Here is a 19,870-nt window from a genome sequence, read left to right as displayed (position 1 = left end):
TGGTTGGGGCTTTTTGCTGGTTTTTACAAAGCTTCAGTTCCTCAAGTCCTCAAGACTGTTACTTCTTGAACCTACTGAAGGCTGAGCAGTTTAGTGGAGGAAGGATTTGCATGTACTGCAAAATTTTCTCTGTGTAGTTGTAAATACTAGCCTAATCCTAGGGAGTGTTTGGTTGAAAGGCTACACTTGATTAAATGTAAGCATTTTTGAGAGAACATACACAAAAAAGTCCTCTGTGGGAAGGGAAGAAAAAGACTGATTGAATTTTTCTTCCTGATCTCATTTAAAATTTAGGAACAAACCAGAAAAAGATTATTTTAATCTTCCTGGACAAAAAACCCACCCAAAACTATACCTCACATTCAGTATCTGAATATTCTTTGAAGTTTTTCTTTGGAAAATTCCTCCTTGTGCAGTCCTGGTGAGGTCAGTTGACAACAGTTCCTGACATCTCAGCATGGACTGATACATTACTTTTTTGTATTGTAAACACAAGCAGTATTCTGAGTCTGTGCACATTCCAAACAGATGCTTTCTGCAAGCATTTTAAAAGGGAATAGGTATTTTCCAGAAGAATCATATGTTTTTGTTTTGCCCCCAAACTATAGTTCACCATTAAGAAATCGTCTCAATGCATTAAATGTCTTTTATGTTTAAATTAGACCTGAAGTCACTGGAGGAGAGTTGAGAAGGAAAGGCCTTGGTAATTTTTAATTTTTACATTATTTACTCTTGAGTTTGTTTGCTCTGAATTACAATCCTAAGTAAAAGTCTTTGTGTTAGTGTTAATCCATGGGAATGTTTTGCAGGTGTAGAAACTTGGAGTCAGTCCTGAAAGCACCATGTTCTCCTGGTAATTTTATCTCGTCCCATCTTTTCCCCTGTCTGCAACATCTTATTATTTGCATGGCAGTGGCAGTTCCTTAAACTCACTTGCTGTTTTTTCCATCACCTGATGGGCTAGAGCAGTATACGTTGCTATTATTTTTCTCAGAAATATGTCCTTGAGTCTCACTCACTTGTTTGTACACCGAAGCCAAAGTAGGTGTCTTCTTCAGGCATCTCTACTTTTCACATAAAGGTCCAGGATAACAGCTTCCTAATTTTTCCCTTAAATTACGGAAAACTACAGCAAAAACCCAGAAGATTTGGTAGGGTGGGCAGAACAGTCCAGCTTAGTTTTTCAAGCTTGACTTTCCCAACATATCTTCAAGTTTTCCTGCTTGCCTGGCAGGACTAGATCTGGAATCAAATGTATTATATTTAAGTTGTCTCAAAGCGTACTGCGCTGTTGTTATGAGTGTTTTTTTATTAGTTTGTTTAATTCCTTGCTGCTGAAAATCTTTTCTGCAACCTCCTGCTTCTCACTTCTGGCATCAAAAAATTTAAATCATTGGCATGTTCATTTTGCTATGATGATATGCTTTGTTAAGAGGCCAATCCAGAGATATTCATGGGTGTGTTTTGGGAACCCCAGGTTCAGATTCTGGTAAAAACAAAAATCATATGAAATATGAAATCATCTCCTTGTGATTTTTTTCTCAGAATGTAGCTTGTTTTATGATGGTGGACCGTGGAGAAGGATGGCTGTCAGGGCTGGGCACAGGGGAAAACACAGAGGGTTTCTTTTGAGGGGTGGGAGAACATTTCTGCCCTGGTGAGCTCGGCACAGCCAGCCAGCCCCTGTGTGTGCTATAAACATACAGAGGGTAGAGGGCCATAAATTGTGGGAGCATGGAAGTCCTAGTCAGTGCCAGTCTGCGAGCAGGAGCTTCTCTCAGGCAGGCGTGGTTCCAGGTGGCGGGGGCAGGACAGGGCTGTGTGTGTCCAGCCCTGGCAGGCTGTTCCTTGAGATTGTGACCACTGCACAATAGCCGTCGCTTGTAGCAGCTGGGTTGTGACACTGGCATGGAGACTTTGTGCAGCTGGGCCATGCCAGTGCCAGATACCAGTCCCGTGGTACGGGCTGACCCAGCTGCACTGAAAGTCTCATTCTTCTCTCTGTATTTTTTTTTTCAGATCAACAATGCAAAGTGGGGGTTACAACTAATGTGTTCTTGCACCCACATGCATAAAATACATTGACATTAAGCAAATACAATTCACTTCTTTCTTTCATTAAGCATTGTAAGAATCTCTTAGACATCTGCAGTTGTCCAAGCTGCATTTCTTGCTCTCCTAAAGGCACAAAGTGTGGTTAGAAAAAAAACAACCCTGCTTGTATGTGTAGACATACATACGAAAATAAAATACATCCTGGATTGCTTTTTCAGTTCTGCTTAGGGAAGAGCAGTTTCAAGTATTCAGGTAATGCAAGCTGAACATTTTTCTAATGAGCATCATTTTATTTGAGTTGGAAATAGTGAAATAATGCACATTTCACAGGTCAGCAACTAGAGCCCAGTTACACAGTGATTTGTAGATTGTCCAGTTGTGAAGGGGCGGCAGTCAGCTTTTCTTTCCCAATCTAGAGTGTCTCACAGGTATATATTTACAATTCCTGCACCAGCTCCATAAGCATAAAATATGATCCAAGTCTCTTAGTTGCCTTGAGGGCTTTCTAGACTGGGAATGGACTTTGTTTCCCAAGTATGTCTCTAATCCAATAAAGCAGTTTAAATAATTACTGTTAAAGAACATATATATAAAATATAATTAATTATTGTTGGATAATGCTGACAAACAGGTGAAGAAACATTTTTTTACTATTCAGTGATGACAGTCTGAATCAGGATTTAGCTCAGAGCAAATTGCCATTCTAAAGCATTTAAAAATAATTTGCCAAGACATTAAAAAAAAAAAAGAGAGAGAGAATTGCTTAAAATAGCGATGTTAAGAAAAATCAACAAATTACATTTGACCAAGAGAAACTTCCAGTTATTTTTATTTGTTTACTGGCTTTTTATTTTCTCTTGGGAAACTCTGAAGCCAGATTTTCAGGCTATTCTCTGCAATTATGGGAACCCAGAAGGTTCAGTTTTTAAAAGAAATCCAAGTTTCTCAAGAAGAAACACTACTGCAGGGACTGGGACTTCTAAAAGAGTGAGCAAATGCTGCAGCATTCGAGATGGTTTTGTTGACTTTCTACTTTCCCACAGACCAGGAGAGAGTGGTCCTTGACAAATAAAGATGATGGTGTGTGGCTCCCACCAAAATCTGCTTGCAAATGGCCTCGCGTTGGCAGTCCCAGGTGTGCAATGCTGGATCTTACCAGCAGGACAGAGAGCTTTGAGGGGCATCATGTAAGAATTTCAAGAAGGCATAAGAGGCCCTGGGTTTTTTTTGTCCCTGTTTTTTAAGCAGCAGAGCATGGAGCGATGTGAGAAATAAAGGGTGGAGCTGAGTTACTTGCATGAGTAACATCTGCAGGACTGGGCCTGATCCTCTTCCCACTGGAAGCAACAGGCATTTTGCCAGCCCCAGCACTGGGACCAGGATCTGTGCCAGCAAAGAAGAGGGAAACTGATCACATTTTCTATGACCTGCTCAAGGAGGAAGAAGTAAATAAAAAAACCCAAAAAATACCCTAAAACCAAAACCAACAACAAGACCCAAAACACAACAACAACAACAAAAGAAGGAAAGGCACAAATAGGTGAAAATAATGATACCAGTAAAACAGACTCTGGCTAATACCCATAGGGACTTGTTTTGTAAGGAATGTCTTTAGTCCTGCTAGTCTTCCTTCAGATACGTGGGAAGCTTCGTGCTTAGTTGGAAGAGTCAGTCCCTGGGTTTGAAGGTGTGGGACACGAAGAACTGGAACAGGAGATAGATGGCCACTGGCATTTCTGTGGTGGGGTTGCCATGAGGGCAGGGAGCAGGTTTTTCTTAACTTGGGAATGTTGCATTGCAGCTTTAAAAAAATTGGAAATACCATCCTCATGACCTGGATTGTTTCCCTAGCTTTTCTTTTATTTTCTTAATTTTTTAATATAGTTAATCTTATTTCTAAATACCAGTTTTCTTTCCCTTAGGAAATTTAGTGGGTAATGGCATCTTTACCTCTTTCTCTAGCCCAGTTAAGTTTTGAGGTGGTTTTTCATTTCTGTAGAGGGTTTTTTGGGTTGTGTGTTTTAAGTGTGGTAAATTAGAGTAGAAATAGGTCAACTGATTAGTAACTGCTGGTTTGTCTTTAAAAGCAAATCACTTTAAAAATTATTCTTCATATTTCTCAGTGTATGTGCCAGCTATATGTAATTTTAGCCTGTGTAAGTGGCAATGGATCATTCGGGGCAGGGGAAAACAAACCCTCTGGAACCAGAACAGAGCAGAGTAAGTAGAATAATGAAAGCATATGTAATTATTTCCTAAAAAAAATGTAGTACTCCAGTGAAGTTTCAGGAATCCCATGTGTAGGAGGATGCTGCAGCTTTGAACCTTGTGTGTTTGAGAGTCACTTACCTTGGTAGCACAAACATAACTCATTGACTGATCTGAGAACTTTTCTGTTTAAAATAAATAAAGAGAAGATTTTCGTATTTACTGTTTTGTCCCTGGAAGCTTGTGGGCTATAAGCAGAGCTGTTACAGTACTGGTGCACTTGAAAACATGAATTCATATTACCTGGAGAGTTTTAAGGTATCATATCAGCTTGTAGTTGTAATACTCACACTGTGTGTTTATCAGTGACTTGTTTGCTATATTTCTGAAAATTAATTGCTTGGCATGTATTTCTGAACTGGTTGGGAAGCTCCTTCAAACTTGTTGTACTCTGAAGTTCTCTCTTAGTTAATGACTGCAGCTTAGTTTGCAGTAGAAAATGGTACATCAGCAAGGGTTGTGTGTAAATCACCCTCCTAGCACATTCAGCTGTGCCAGCAAAACCTGGAAGATAAATGAAATTATTTAAAAAAAAATTCTGCTGGTGTAGCTTGTTTCTTCCAAGAGACAGGTCTAAAGTGTACTGTCTGAGGGCTTCTTTGCACATGTAGTCTGTGTAAGGATAAGAGACAGTCACCCACATAACTTCATGAGCTCTGTCAAAGTGCTCTCATGCTAGAGGTATTTTCAGTGACCAAGATGTTCTGTTTTCAGAAACTCTTGCTAGCCTTACTTAGACCCAAACAATACCAATTTAATGCCTTTTTAGAAGTGGATTCATTTAAGTTAGTGGGGTTCCTTCTTGTCCTGATGAGTTAAAGGGTATGTTTTAACAGTTGATCTGATCAGCAGAATATAAATTGCAACCTGATCTGGACTCTAGTGCTGACCTGGCTTTGGGCATAGCATCGTATGAGGCACCTCCCAGGACCACTCCAGCCTGAAGGATTCCATGGCTCTGGGCAGGGCTGTGCCAGTTCATGGGCAGTGAATGCTGCAGTGTGTATGCATCAGAATGTCTTGTGTAGCTTTCATAGGTGCTGGCAAGGTGAGCCAAAAAAACGGCCTGAATTTGTGAAAAAAGTTATTTTGTATCACAGATGTCTTCTAAGGGCCTGGATCTCTCTTCTGCCTGTTGTGATCACTGTGGTTCCTGTGCATTTTGCCATCCCTGGCAGATTTTCAAAGGTGGAGGTCTAGCAGTTGAAGCACTGTTAAACTCTTAAAGGTTGTTATGGTTCCTGTTGTTTTCCTGATGCTGTGTCTTTGACATGCAGCAGTGCATGCCATGCAGAACAGTTGTGGTGGATCTACCATCCCTCCCTCGCACTCAGGAACCTCAGTGAGCTAGCAGCATGAAGGAAAATTATACGAAACTTCCCAATTCCTCTTTCAGTGTTCAGTTTGGTTTTATTTTTTTTTATTTTTGGGTGATACTTTTCTTTCTCTGTGGCACAGAGGTGGTAGTCCACGTGGATTTGCTGAGCGTGTTCATGGGGTGTTACAGAAGAGATCTCTCATCTCCTACTTCTTTGTCACTGTGCTGGCACCACTTGTGTTCCCAATAGTGTGGTGCCTCTCCAATTTCCTGTCTCTACATGCCAGATTATGGGAGTCAGACAGTCAGCAGCACTGCACTGGGGCCAGAGCCAAAGAACAGGAGCAGAAGACATGAGCAGAATGCTTTCCTTGGGAGAAGCTCTGCGCTAGGGGTCTTAGGTTATTGACTTGGAATGACTGACCTAAGTCCTTCTAGCAATTTGAAGGTGGGGCTTGTAACTGGAAGCTCTCCTGCCTGTTTTTTACACTATCCTATTCCAACTTTGTTGCCATTTGAGTCTTTGAATTATGTGGAATTTGCAAGGCTGTGAAGAAAATCCTGACACTCTTGTCTTGCTGTCCCAGTGATCCACTGTTCACTCAGATTTCACATTTTGTTTGCCAACTCATTCTGAGACTAAAACCAACATAATGACCCAGAATGTTCCAAGTCAATGCTCAGATCCTATAGGAAAAAGTTAAGCAATCCAAATGGTAATAGGAACGATGGCTTATTTTGGGACTTTAATGACAGCAGTAATCTGGAGACTGAGTAGTCTGAGATTGCTAGCACTGAACTAGCAGTAGCCATTCAAGTTTCTCTGCAGAGCTGCAGTTCTGGCAAGCTGGATTTTTATATAAGCAGGAATAACAAACCATGGAGTAGGATTAACTCAAAGTGCCCCACACTGGCAAAATTTCTTTTTTTTTTATTAATGGAACTGATGAATTTTGCACCCAGTGCAACTTGAGAGACAGCGCTCGTTGTGCTGTCCACAGTTTTTGAAACTCCCTTTACAAGATCACCAGTCACTGCAGAGAGTTGCTTTCCAGCTAGCATGGCACAGGCAAACTTTACTCTCATTACTGAGGATTTTTTCTAGATCCTCCCTGTTCCTCACAGGTCTCCCTTAATTGCTGACATTCCTGCTGGCCTTTTATTTGATGACTGCCAGACTGTCACTAGATCCCTAATCTCAAATCCATTAAAGGAGTAGCAAAACCCAGCTCGCTTACAAAGACTGTTCCATTCTTTCTTTTGTGACCTGACTTAAACCAGGGTTTTCAGTATGGAAGACTGATTAGCAAATTTTTTAATGCCACAGGAATGCTTGTCTGAGAATAGGTTCATATTTATGCTCTTATGATCCAAAACAGACAGAAACATGGATATACATGCGTCTGGTTGTGAGAGGAGGCTGTAGGGCTTTTGGTTCATTTGAGTTTCAGTGGTGTGGCTGGTTTTGTTTTACTTTGAGCTGTCACTTGAAAAGAGATTTGTCCCAATTTAACAGTAATCCACAATCTAGAGACAAACTATGTCTGATGATGCCCTAGAGTTTAGAGAATTATTAGGGGTTTTATTTTTGGCGGGTCTTTCATGTGATAGGATCTGTGCTTTGGGGCTGCACTCTTTGCAAAACTGAGAATGGAGCTCTACAGGGCTTAAGATAAATCAATCTTTTTTCTCTTGCTTCCCATGGTGAATTTGCTCCTGTGGTGGTTGCATAAGGCAACCCAGCTGAGCAAAGCCGCAATAAAAGAGAAGCAGCTTGCTACTCGCTTTCTGTCAAGTTGCCACACTCCTTCTGTACATGCTGCTCTACACCAGTTGCAGATTACCACAGCAAATAGCTTCCAAAACTCCAGCAGTCTTTTCTCCCATGTGCCTTTGCTTGTTAGCATGGCTGAAAGGCTTTTGTGCTACTGCAGCACAGCTTGTTGGCTGATATGGCACGACAGAAACTAGTTCATTATCAGTGTCCTTTTCTATACTTTAATTACCCTGGCTGGTCATACATTTCTGCTCCTAGAAAAGAAGTGAATTCAGTAATGTGATCTATCATGAGCTTCAAGTTGGGCAGCCTCACCTGAGGTATTTCCATTGAGACAGGGGTCAGGACTTGGAAGTCTTTGGGAGGAATCTGGAAATTGTTTGCTGGAAGAGCATGCAGAAATACAAGGCAGAAATCCATTACTTTTCCAGGGTACTGGATACAAGTAGTCCGTCAGAAAAAAGGAACTTTTCACCAGTGGTCATTTACCTTATGTTCAGAGATCAGGACTGTACTTCAACAGGTTGTAAATGAGCAGGGCTTAGGCAATTTGAATCAGGTGGTGTGCAAGGCTCACCACATCAGTGGCACAATGCCTCTTCCCAGTAGAACTGGCTCACAGCTGCCCAGCTCCTCCATTGTGCAGTGCAGGTTTCCTGCTGTCCCACAGTGGAGGTAGCAGGGAGGAGAGCATGACAGCTCTGCCTTGCAAAGAGCTACTTTTTCTGTTTGCTCCATCTGAGTTACTGAGATGCCTGTCTTATAGTAGCTGGGTACAGCTTGAGCCTCCTCTGGCATGTTCTAGCTACCTTCCTACATACTTGCTTCATCCAAGTTGTACAGTATGAGGAAAGACAGCATTGTCATCCTGACTTACCAAATCTTGTATTAGTCATGTCTTTGGGAGATGGTGGCAGTTCTTTGCCTCCCACGCATAGCCTAGATATAGTCTTTTACCAGGCTCGATACGGATTAAAAAAAAAAAAAATCCTAATTCTTTGGCTCTTTTAACTGTAAATGGCTGTAATTCATAAATTTTAACATTTTGTTTGTCTGATGAGAACTGTAGCTTGTGCTAAGAACTGTATTTTTGCTTCCCTGCCCCCTCTTACTCTTGCAGTAGGGTGAATTGCATCATTTCTAATAAGATTAGAGCTATTTGCATTTTAAGGTGTTCAGGGTATTAGCTGGCAGTGTGTCAGTTTAGTCTGTCTGAGCTGGCTTTGGTCACCTCCCATAAAGGTTAGAGAGTTCAGAAATATTGTGCCTTGTTGAACTGAGAGTCTAGACGTGTCTGGAGAGATCCTTAGTTTTCAGGGTTTGTCTAAGTTTTGTTTCAATAGGGGTGTGAAAGCTACCAAAAAAATGACAAGCTAACACAAAGGTTTGAAAGTCATTTGAGTACTGTGTGGGTGAGAAATGCCTGTATCTGTACTCTTAGTCAAAGAACAGTAAAGGGCACACACTGAAAAAATAAAGAGCACTGTCAAGCAAATAAAAGGCCTTTTATTTGTGTGTAGAGATGGAGTCCAGGGCTGTTCATGGTTTTAAGTGTAGAAACTTAGGTGTGCCATTCAGATCTCTGCATGTCAGGCTGTAGTTCTCTGCATTTGGCCTGATCCATGCAATCTTCTCTGGAGGTGAGCCAGGCAACAACCTTCCTGATGCTTCAGGAGTGAAAGAAAAGTACAATAAATATCAAAGATTATTTCTGCAGGACTGCACACTTTGCCACTCCTGGAGGCCCAGCTCCTGGTTGTGGCTCCGTGCTCCGTGCAGCTGTGACCACACGTCTGTCCAGCTCAGGGACCTTCCCTGTGTGCCACCTTTCAGTGCAGGAGAGCTTTCCCTGAAGAGCCCCAGTTCCATGCCTTGAAAAGCCCCCTATCATTTTCTCCTCCTATTCCAGGGAACCTCTTCACCCACTGAGTGCCAAAAAACGTATTGTCCAAGAACATGGTTGTCATGGGAAGTTCCCAAAACAAGGAGCAGTATTGCTCCTATACCAAAAGCTGTCCTGAGTCGTAGAAAATTTAATGGGTCTTAACAGAAGTTGGACAGTGCCTGACCCCTGACAGATGCCACTGTGTGGTGTGTTGTGTTGTGTCTGTATGCTGGGGCCATCATATCTTCTGTCGGTACTTTGAAGCTGTGGTGGAAGTAGGAATGCCAAGGATAGGCCATGGAGAATGCTTGTGCAGTTGCTGACAGGTAGACAACACACTGAAGTTACACACTGGGGGTTTTTTTTTGCCTCAAAGCTTGCAGTTTCTCAACTAGCAGATGAAGTAACCTGGGAAAAGGACAAAGGAAGAGTAACATAAGTGGAATATGCCTATTTAAGTTCCTTAGAGAGGAATTAATGCAGAGCAGAAGATATTTGCTTCTGCAGGTTTCTACAGGCAAATTATGTTCTTAACCACTCTTCAGTTCTCATGATAGCTGAAGTATTTTCAAACTGTGATTCCTGGAACTGTATAATAAGAATGTCAGGTCTCATTAAAAAAAAAAAATACAGTAAAACATGTTTCTAGCCTTCCTGACTGCAGCCCAAATCTTTTGGGTATGACCTGAGTAAACTCAAATGTTTCTAAACAACAGAAAACAATGGCAATGTATATTTTAGTATTGGGATCAAGTGGGCAATACTAGAATTATCAAACCTTCATCATCAGTAGTACTAAAGGCTCTTGAAGGATATAACCATCTCAGCAGTTATGTTTAATGTGAAGTGTGGAGAAGAGAGCAGCCAGTTCATTTCCCTAGTTATTTAGGCACCATTGGTGATATATTTGTGGGTTTTTATGTTTAATATAGGCTTTGATGTTTTCCCTTATGCATCTTTTTATTATATAAATAATGTCCTTGTTTCTTGGTGTTTGCTGTTGGTGTGTGCAAATACATTCATCTTTTGTTTCCCCCTTCCCTAGTGACCTGTTACATTTACTTATGTGATATACAGAAAGGAAATAATTAGTCTAACTTTGATCTGCCCTTGAAATTGCGCTGTGCTTTTAAACCACCATAGAAGAAGAAGAACAGTAAGTTTGTTTCTGCTCTCCTCAGCAACAAAGCACAGAGTAAACCTAAGCAATGTAAATTAGTGTATTATGATAGCCTAAAGAGCCACTCATTAATAAATGAGTTGTAGATGGAAACTTTTGTTTCCAGCATGGAGATGCTGCAGATAGAGCAGCAGTGTGCCAGGAGCTCCTGAGCTGTGAAGTCAGAGGACAGACCATTGGATCATCATTTCCAAGCACCCACATGGGTGCCGTTTCATCTCACCCCCTTATTTTTACCTTAATTTATTTTTCCACTTTTTAACATTGAAGCTTATTTTGTTGGTGATTGTTTTTTTTTCCCCCTTTCTTTTTTCATCTTTATATTCTGTTGGCATTGCATGAGCAAATTATTAAAGCTTCCCTGCTCCAAGGAGCTCTGGAAAGAATAAAAAATCTGCCAGAAGTTATTTGAAATGGGCTGTGAAATTTGCAAACTGTTACAGGAAAAGCAGGTATAGTTTTCTGTTTCTGATCCCCATAACCTAGAAACAAAGCAAAATTTGGCTGATAGAACGAAAATGCAACCACTTTAAGATTTTCCAGCTGCTGGTGATAAAGGAGAGCCTTGGGTCCAGCCTATGGGCACAGAATTTGAACTTTGTGTCCATCTAAATAATTTACTTATAGTTGGTCTTTTTGGGTTTTTTAAACCTTCACTTACTTCCTAGTATGTGTTGTTTTTTGAGACATCAATATTATTAAAAGTTAGGTAATAGGACAATAGGAAACAGCTTTATTTCAGGTAGTGTCTGGACCTTGTTTTTACAGTTTCTTTTACTGCTCAGAAAAACAGAGACCAGAAGGAATTTGGAATACAGAAATACAATGCAAATTTCTCCTTCTAATCCCCTTAGTCTGCTTGTGCATTTACTGCATGTGGCTTCGTGGAGAATTGTCCCAGTGCAACAGAAAACTGTCTTGGTGATTCAGTAAAAGGCCCCCTACACTGATCCATGGGAAAGACTATTTGCTGTCAAAGTCCTAAAAAGGCTTTCCTTGGAGTGGGTTTTTTTTTGCACTTTTAGGCCTTTTTTTTTTAAAGTTTTTTTGGCTAGGCAGCTGTTGTGCTAAGAATACCCAGAATTTTTTACAGTGGATGTGAACATTTTACGCCTTAATCTCACCTCCTTTTTCATAAGAAAGTCATCTTCTTTGTCATAGTTCCAGACCTCAAAATCCTAGGGCTGTGTTTTTTTAATTGTGCAGTGCTCAGGCCGCTGAAGTTGTGGCCTTGATTGAAGGATCTTTATGTTCCAGTAATACAAATGAATGGTGAAAATGCACTAGTTTTACCAAGATGTTGTTTAACCAGCATGGGTTAAATGTGAAACCAAAGTCTTTGTAGTGAGTCATAATTAAAGATTCCACTGTATAGTTTGTACTGTTTTTATTTGATTATCTATTATTTCTGTGTGATATTTTCCCATCCAGTGCAAGTGCTTTTGTTCCTTTTATCTGTTAACTGTTTCTCTGCCCAAAGCCATTGTGTGTTGCTCCTTTAAGATGACATCCCCTGTGAGGTACCCCAGAGCTAGATGTAGTAGTATACAAAAGTGTCTTAACACACTTCACACTATCACATTGCTAAATTATTTAAGTTTTTCAAAAGGCATTTAGGCTTTTGCTGAAAGAGGATTCAAATGTGTACAGCAGTGGTGGTTATTACTCAATTTATGTTTGTCCAGAAATGCATATGAAAGGTAGAGATGTTAATTTTAGTTTCACTGAGTCTCCCCGGCTGGAAACTGAATGTAAATCTGAGTATGTATCTCTCTCTTGTGTTTTGCCTCTAGCAGCTTTTAGAATCACAAATGCACATTTTTAATGACTAAATGTAACATTAACAGAGACCCATTCTGCCCCAGTTGTTTCAGCCGAGAATGGACTTGCTAGAGACTGCTTTTAAGTAGCCACATCTATCTAATCAAGGTTTCCCCCTTCCCCCTGGAAAAAAAAATATTTTAAAAAAGCAGAGAAAATAAGATTATTCATTTCTGTGCAAGCTTCAGAGTGGCAGCTGGGATGTGGAGTAAGAGGTCTTGGTGTATGGCTGCACCAGAGACACTTTCCTCCAGAAGCTGGTATTTTTGTTCAGCCCTTCCAGAGGTGGGCAGGAGGGTGTGCAGTGCCCCTGGGGCTGGGATGCAATGCTGGTGTCAGGCTGGGTAACCTGCTGCTTTCTCTGGGCATGGGTGGAAAACACTGCCAGAGGTGGAATGCTGTAAAGGATGAAGCGGTACGTTTAGGTTATATTTTTCTTCCAGGTTTTAAATAAATCCCTGCACCATTTTAGGGAATTAGGAGTGAAGCAAAAACATTTTGGAAAGCCACCTTTGCCTTTCTCTCTGCTTTGCATTTCTAGACTCCCTGAAAATGGAGCACTGCTTTACTGGATGTTGGGGCTGCGAGTGCAGGCTTGGCAGCATTGCTGCTGTGTATGTGCTCCTGGCAGCTGGCATTTGGAGCTGGCCCTAGGTGGTGGGATCAGTCTTGGGCTGAGGCACCTGGGGAATGAACAGCTTTCCCATGTGGGGACAGTGGTCCAGCATCAACACGCTGCAGCAGGCAGCTTGTGGCTTGCTTAGAGCAGGAGGATACTTGGTGTTATCCTGCCTGTACATCCTGGCAATTTCTGCAAAGAGCTAGCCTATGGCATCTTGCTCCTGTGTGAGCAAGAATCTGAGTCCTGTTGGACAGGCTTTGGGGTTTGAGGGAGTCCATAAAGGGAAATGGAGCTTGGCCATGTGGCATCAGCTCCTGGTACCTTCCCATTCCTTTCCCATTAACGTGAAACTGGGATTGATTCACCTTAAATGAAGTACTTAATATACATGATTTAAAAAAAAGAAAAAGTACTCTGCAAGGTTCACGTGAAAAAGGCAGAGAATTTCTGGACTGACCCTAGGACAAGGGTGATTCAGAAAGCCTTGCTGCCAGCTGGTGATGAAATAAAGCATGAGGGATCGTCCCTTCTTTATCCCAGCTGAGCCGGCAGGCTGGAAGGTTTTTCCTGCATGTCTGTCCTGCTAGCTCGCTGAAAGGAAGGCTTTCCAGGGGGTCAGGGCTTTCCAGCTGCTGTACCTTCTGACAGGGCTGGTGTAGGGAAGGAAAGAGACCTGGGGCAAGAGGCAGTACAACAGCTTTTAAGGGTATGACCTTAAAGGAAGAGGAGTTGGAAAAGCCAAAGATAAAGGCAGCCCAGAACATCCTTAGGGCTGCCAAGCCTAAAATTAGACGCAGGCTAGGCTTTGTTTTCCTTGCAGGCTCACATGCCACATGCGTCTTCCCCCAGTTGGCCTACTCCGTGAGGACGGCGAGTGCTGACGCCAAGGAGCACTTGACTCCCTGGGAATAGGTTTCTTGTGACTTTGTGTAGTCCCCATCATCACACAGTGGGAGCAGGTGGGCGACACGGCAGAGCTGCTGTCACGTGCGGGCACACGTGGTGTGGCGCTGCTGACAGCAGCTATCCTGGGACTGTTGCTGTCGACAGCCACAGCGTTGTTGACTCCAGGGAGGGTCAAAATTATTATTGGTGGCCACATGAGGTATTAAGTGCAGCGTTGACGTTAGGAGTCCATGCACAGAACACAGCTCACCGTGTCACTTAGGTGGTGGTTTAAAGAGTAGGCAGTGGATTGGGAACAGGCAGCAGAGGGATGCTGGATACCACATCCCACACGTGTGTTATAACCCTTCCCTTAAGGGCTGTCGCATACATTTTGGCCAGGCACCTCTGAGCCCAAAAGCTCCACTTTTTCCAGATGGAAAAAAAACCCACAAAATTGTTTGGGCAGAGCTTGGCCATTCCAGGTGAGCCAGAACAACGTGTAAAGCTTACACTTGGGGCTACACCAAATATGGTTGGATTCTCATGTCAGTCCATTAAAAGGGAGCAGTGTGACTGTATAGTCGCTACTGTTTGAAATGGTGTATCTCTTAAGAAGACATGCTGTTAAACCAGACTTACTCTGTGAGCTCTAAAACAGGCTATCTTAATTTTATTCGGAATTCACTTAGCACTGTTGTATTCACATTATGCAGCAGAAAAGCCTGTTAAGATATGTACTTGCCAGGGAGTCCTGCAACTGAGCAAGAGCCTTTCTGATCTCTTTGCCAGGTTGTTACCAACTCTGAATGCAATTTGGGCAGTTTTGGAGTGTAGAAGTATAGGTAAATCAGACTGCAGCAGTACTTTTGGCATCTCTGCTAGCTGCCATACAAGGTACTGATTGGCCCAGGACATTTCAAGAATGCAGAGTTTTGTTTTTTAGTTTGCTTCTCTCTGCCTGTCCTTCTGTTTTGTCCAGCTGCTTAGGAAAAGCAGCGGTTTTCCAGCTGCCTTCTTTAATCCCCTTTGACTGGGCTGAAATTCTAGCCAAGCCGTACCTACCTTACAAGAGGGGAGAGGCCCTGAGTATAATGCTGCACTAAGGGTTTTATGCTTGTCTCCTTTCTTGCTGCGTAGCCAGGATAAGTCCTAGCCATTTCTTCAAATCCCTGTGAGTTTTTCTTCAAAATGAAGTGATTAACTCCTGCTGTAAACTTCCCCTTGTCTAGGGCATCCAGGCCTTGCGCTGAGCTTGACAGCATTCAAGATCTCCTGCCCACACAGACTATTAGGTTCTGCTTATCCTTCGTTTCCACTGCCTGGTGAAATATTAGATAACGGGGAAAGAGCTTATCTTACATGCGTCTGAACTGACAAATATGGCAGCCTTTCAGTAAAAAGGCTAATGCAGACGAGGCCTTTTTCCTGGCTAGAATAAGAATGAGGCCGGCGCTTGTCTTCTGCCGCTGACAACGGTCAGATGCATGCGGCATGATTTCCATAGCATCCAGACAGTCGGAGCACCTAATATCTACCTGTCTAGTCAATACATCAGCTTTGCTAGAGCGGGGAGCTGAAGTTTGTCATTGAGGCGGGTTTCTAATGCAGCACGAATGGATCTTTCAGCTGTACTCCAGGGTAAACATTGTAAGCCGTGCAAATTTATTTACCAGCGCTGACAAATAACGGTGTCAGTCACTTTTGTTTTCTCCCCGAAATAAGATATGCTTTATAAATGTCCTTACGGATTTAATTTTTGCAGCTTCTTGCGTGGGGGAGGGTTGGGGGGGGGGGACTTATTGCTGTTTGAACAGATTAATATTAGTGTTTGTTTCCCTATGTCTTTCTGCATATGAAAAATTGGTTTGTGTTTGGAATCAATAATCTTAAAGGCCTTTTCCAGCCTAAATGATTTTACGATACAAATAACCTTCAGATGGACCCATTTCAGGATTTAACAGTTTGATGGTAACAGCTGGGAAACACTGTCCTGATAACAATGTTGAGGGGAGTTTGGCTTAAGAGCACAGCTGAGAAACTTTGCTTTGCTGTGCCAGGGCTACCTGGAGGGGCAAGAGGAGCAGAAAGGAAGAGGCTGCTTTTGCTCAACACAGGGTGCTGAGCAAGGCCTGCTACTCATTTCAGAAGTTTCTTGGCTCATCTGAGGCATAGGGATGTGCTTGAAATTTAACACTTCCATTTTGAGAAAGAATACTCACTGTTATAATGTGGCATAATTCTGCATTGCATTCATACAGATATTTTGGGAAATTGTTTTCCCAGCTGTAAATTCTAAACCGTACATTCACTGTTGAATTCTAAGCCACCAGCTAAACCCCAAAGTGTCTGACAGCCCAAAAAGCTGGGGATCTAGTGGGAGAAACTGATGTCCTTTTTAGAAAAGAGGGAATAGAAGTTTATGGGTGGCTTTCTGCAGTATGGTGAAACAGGAGTGTGCTCTGCATGGAGGAACTGGAAAGAGTTGTTAGTTGGGCAAGCCAGACACACCTAGACAGCATCCGGAGCTGCTGCCAATCCACACGGGGGGTTTGGATCTCATCCAGGCTTTGTTCCTGAAAATAAATTGTTCAAGATGGGAAACTCTGGAGATTGCATTGACCAGTGAGCCATGCCTCTGGGTGTGAGCTTTAAGGGAGAGAACTCAGGTTTCAGATTTGGGCTAGAGGCTCACAGAGAAAAAGCTGCAATCAAACTTTAGCCTACATTTCATTCATTTGCAAGAGGTGTTCTACAATTTTTTTTGTGCTCTTCCTTATAAATGGGATTTACTTTGGCCTCAGAAATTTGCGACAGTGCTTTGATCTGATTATTTTGTTTAGCTATTAACTTGTTTTGTATCCACAATTTATATAAAGAGATCACCGCTGTACCTATTCCACAGGAGTAAAGAAATTAGGTAACATGTATAAACCATGCAGAATATGTAAGACAATAGATATATGCTAACTATTATGGTATTTATTTAGTGCTTTGATAGCCATGTTGCAAAACAAATGAGGAGGTGGGGATGTCTTTTGGAACAGAATATGCTGCAGCGCCCGCCTTGATCTGCATTAGACATCTGCACTGTGAAGTACAAGCAATGCTCAAAGACGCACTGAGAAAACAAACGGGTTACAGAACTGTCGTGTTAGAAATGACAAAATGTGTAGGCAATGCAGAACCTAAAACTGCTTCAGTTTCGGGCAGGATGTTAAAGTATTAACTGAAGAAACAGCGGAGTATAGCAGAAAAGATAAAATACGAACATTTTAGAAACTGGGACTCAGTTCTTCAGGTGACAAAAATTCACACTGTGCTAAAAAAAAAGAGCAATTTTTGGGTTTTTTTAGCAGAAGACAGACCCTCAAAATGTTATGATTTAACACTGGGAACCACAACTATTACCTCTAATACTGGGAACCAAAACTCTTAACTCTAAGACTCTTAAACCCTCCCTCCCCGCCCCCCCCCATTCCTCAAACCTCAAAAGCCAAAACACACCGAAAAAATCAAACCCCAAAGCCAAACAGAAAAACCACCTTCCTGAAAATTTTTAGAGGTGTTCAGCTTTAAGTTGGCTTTGGGTAAGGCACTTACAATGAACAAAAAGTCGTAGTCTGAGCTTTCAGAGAAAGAAATATGAGAGGAAATAAATAAAAAATTACCAGAGTATTTTTTAATTCAAAATGTCTAAGCTGTTTCTGCCAAAAAAGGATAGATTGAAGCTGAGAGCCAGTTTGGGTTATCTGACAGATTCATGCTTCTTATATGCACAACTTTGGCTTGAGCAATTCCCTTTTTCCTGCCTTAGGTGTGTAAGGCAGAGAACAGATGCATTAACAGCAAGGTATTTGGTGTGTCTAAAAAAAAAAAATCCAGGATAAACTCGGAAAAGGGTGTGCCTTTTCTAATTCACTTAGCGAAACTGTGCTAATATGATGACATGCAGCTTTCAAGGCAGGAAATATGGCAGGTAAGGTATTGGCAGCACCTCAGCCGCACCATCCTGAGTGTCAGACAGCAATATTTCTCAGACTTTATCCATGAGCCATCAAAAATCTCTCCCAGGAGGCCCTTTTGAGTACCTACCACAGCCAAGGGATTGGATCCCTGAGGGCAGAAGTGGCTGGGAAGCTCTTGCTGCAGGGTGTAAACTTTATAAGGGAAGCAATCGCAAGTTTGTGCTGCACTTGCTTGAGACTAGAGAAAGCAGGACTGGCGTGGGATGTACAGGGAGTAAATAACGCCCTGCCTGAGGGCAGGGGCTGTGTGGCCAGGCCTTTCCCAGGTGCCACATGTGTGGTCCTCGTGGTGTGGTGTGCCCAGGCATGGTGCACGGAAGACAGGGTGCACACACATGCTCCCAGGTGTTGGGTGAAGTCTGGCACGCAGCGCGTGGGCCAGGCTGGGATGCCGTGTGCAGGTGGCCAGCACATGCCTCCGGTGTCAGACGCATCCCAGACCCCGCGTGCTCGCTGGATATGCGCTGTGCTGGCAAGCTGCACACTCTCACGAGTCATTTGTCTGGGACTTATGAATGGCAAAAAGCCTGGTCTGAGCTGCTATGCAGATCAGGATGCCGACATCCTGAAATCCCGGACAAATCCCCTTAGCGCTTTTGGTAAATCTGCAACTGGGATTTAACGTTGTGACAGCACATCCTAAGTGTGGTAAAAATAGCCTGTCTCCCAGCAGTGCAAAACCTGACTTGCACCTCACAGTTAATGGGTGAGCAGTCAAGGCTGTTTCTGGAGTCATTGCACGAATGCGTGAAGCGGCGCCAGTGGCAGGGGATCACAGAGCAGCGCTGTAAAACGCTTGCCTGGCTCAGGCCGATTCTCTGCAGCTTTGACTTAAAACTCAGTGGATCAGAAGTGTGGCAGAGACCCCTGATCCCCGAGTGGAAAGGATGATGGAGAGATCTCTCTGCCCTTTGCTTCTCCAGAAGGCTTTGTCTGCCCTGGGTTTGCCTGGTGGCAGTCTGGAAGGTGTGCTGTGTGGGCAGCATCCCCCTGCTAGGCTGGGCACAAAGCTTAGCCCTCTCCCTGAAGGCTGCATGAAAACTTGGATTTATTTGGTTTTAACCCTTTAGTTAATCCTAATGAAAAACCACATTTTATATTAAAAATTAGGGTGCACCAAATGTGAAGCATCAGTAGTTTTGCTGCCCCAATGGGGTAACATGGAGAAGTGAGAGGGAGTGGATGTGTTTTTCCTGCTCTGCATGCACGCACAGGAGATCACGGTTTCTCTGTGACTCTGAAAACAAGTATCTTACTTTCAAAACTTCCTCTCCAACAAGTCAGTTCACCCAGAAAGCCTTGCCCCACCCAAATGGGGTGTAATGTTATTTCTTTAGTGGGCTGCACAAAAATGCTACCGGTGAGTCAGTACAATGTCGGATGTGCAGTTGTACAGAGTGGGAATACAGGATGAAGTAGTTTGCAATGCAGCCTCCCATCCAAAAATACCAGCCAACCAACTGTAAGATGCATTAGCTATCATTTCCCAGTGCATCTGGTAAGATTTCAAGCAAATTTTGGGTTTTTTGCTGTCACACACAGGAAAATACCATTGCGGCCCCTTGGGATCAGCCTTTTGCTAACTGGGAAAAGGCACCCATCCACTTACCACTGGGCAGATTTTGAAAATGCATCTTTGTGATTTTGATGCTCACATGTCATCTTCAAAAGCAGCCCAAATGACACATGGCACTGGCAGTGGACAGCATGTGAAGGCTGAGGTGAGTGAGGCCGTGCTCTGTGGAACTGCTGCGTAGGTGCTGCTGTGGTACCAAGAGAGAGAAGAATGGAGATGACAGGTAGGAAGAGCTGAAAGGACTTTCCTTAGGTCACTAACAGGTCTGTGATGGAGTTAAGGAGAGAAACTCAGTCTCGGTCGGATCTCACAGCTAGTAGATGATGCATGTCCCTAAGCATCTATGCCATACTTTGTATGCAGTCTTGTATATTCTGTATACAGGTTTATTTTTCCTTTCTTGGTACCTATGAGACACTTCAAGTTTAATTGTATCCTACCTGATCCAATATTAT

General features: G+C 42.7%; 1 protein-coding gene across 7 annotated transcripts in view; it reads left to right on the top strand.

Annotated features, from left to right (window-relative positions):
- Positions 1–19,870, top strand: part of LDLRAD4 (low density lipoprotein receptor class A domain containing 4) — a 283,046-nt gene that overhangs the window by 229,537 nt on the left and 33,639 nt on the right. The window contains exon 1 of one of the 7 annotated variants that reach the window (XM_064432968.1): positions 14,277–14,296. The exons of the other annotated variants lie outside the window; for them this stretch is intronic. The gene's annotated coding sequence lies outside the window, so the exon portion shown is untranslated. Of the gene's footprint in view, positions 1–14,276; positions 14,297–19,870 lie in introns of those variants that run through there. 7 annotated transcript variants of the gene reach the window in all.

This window comes from Passer domesticus, chromosome 1, assembly GCF_036417665.1.
Source record: "Passer domesticus isolate bPasDom1 chromosome 1, bPasDom1.hap1, whole genome shotgun sequence".
NCBI classification, from domain to species: domain Eukaryota; kingdom Metazoa; phylum Chordata; class Aves; order Passeriformes; family Passeridae; genus Passer; species Passer domesticus.
This window is presented reverse-complemented; position numbering and strand designations above follow the sequence as displayed.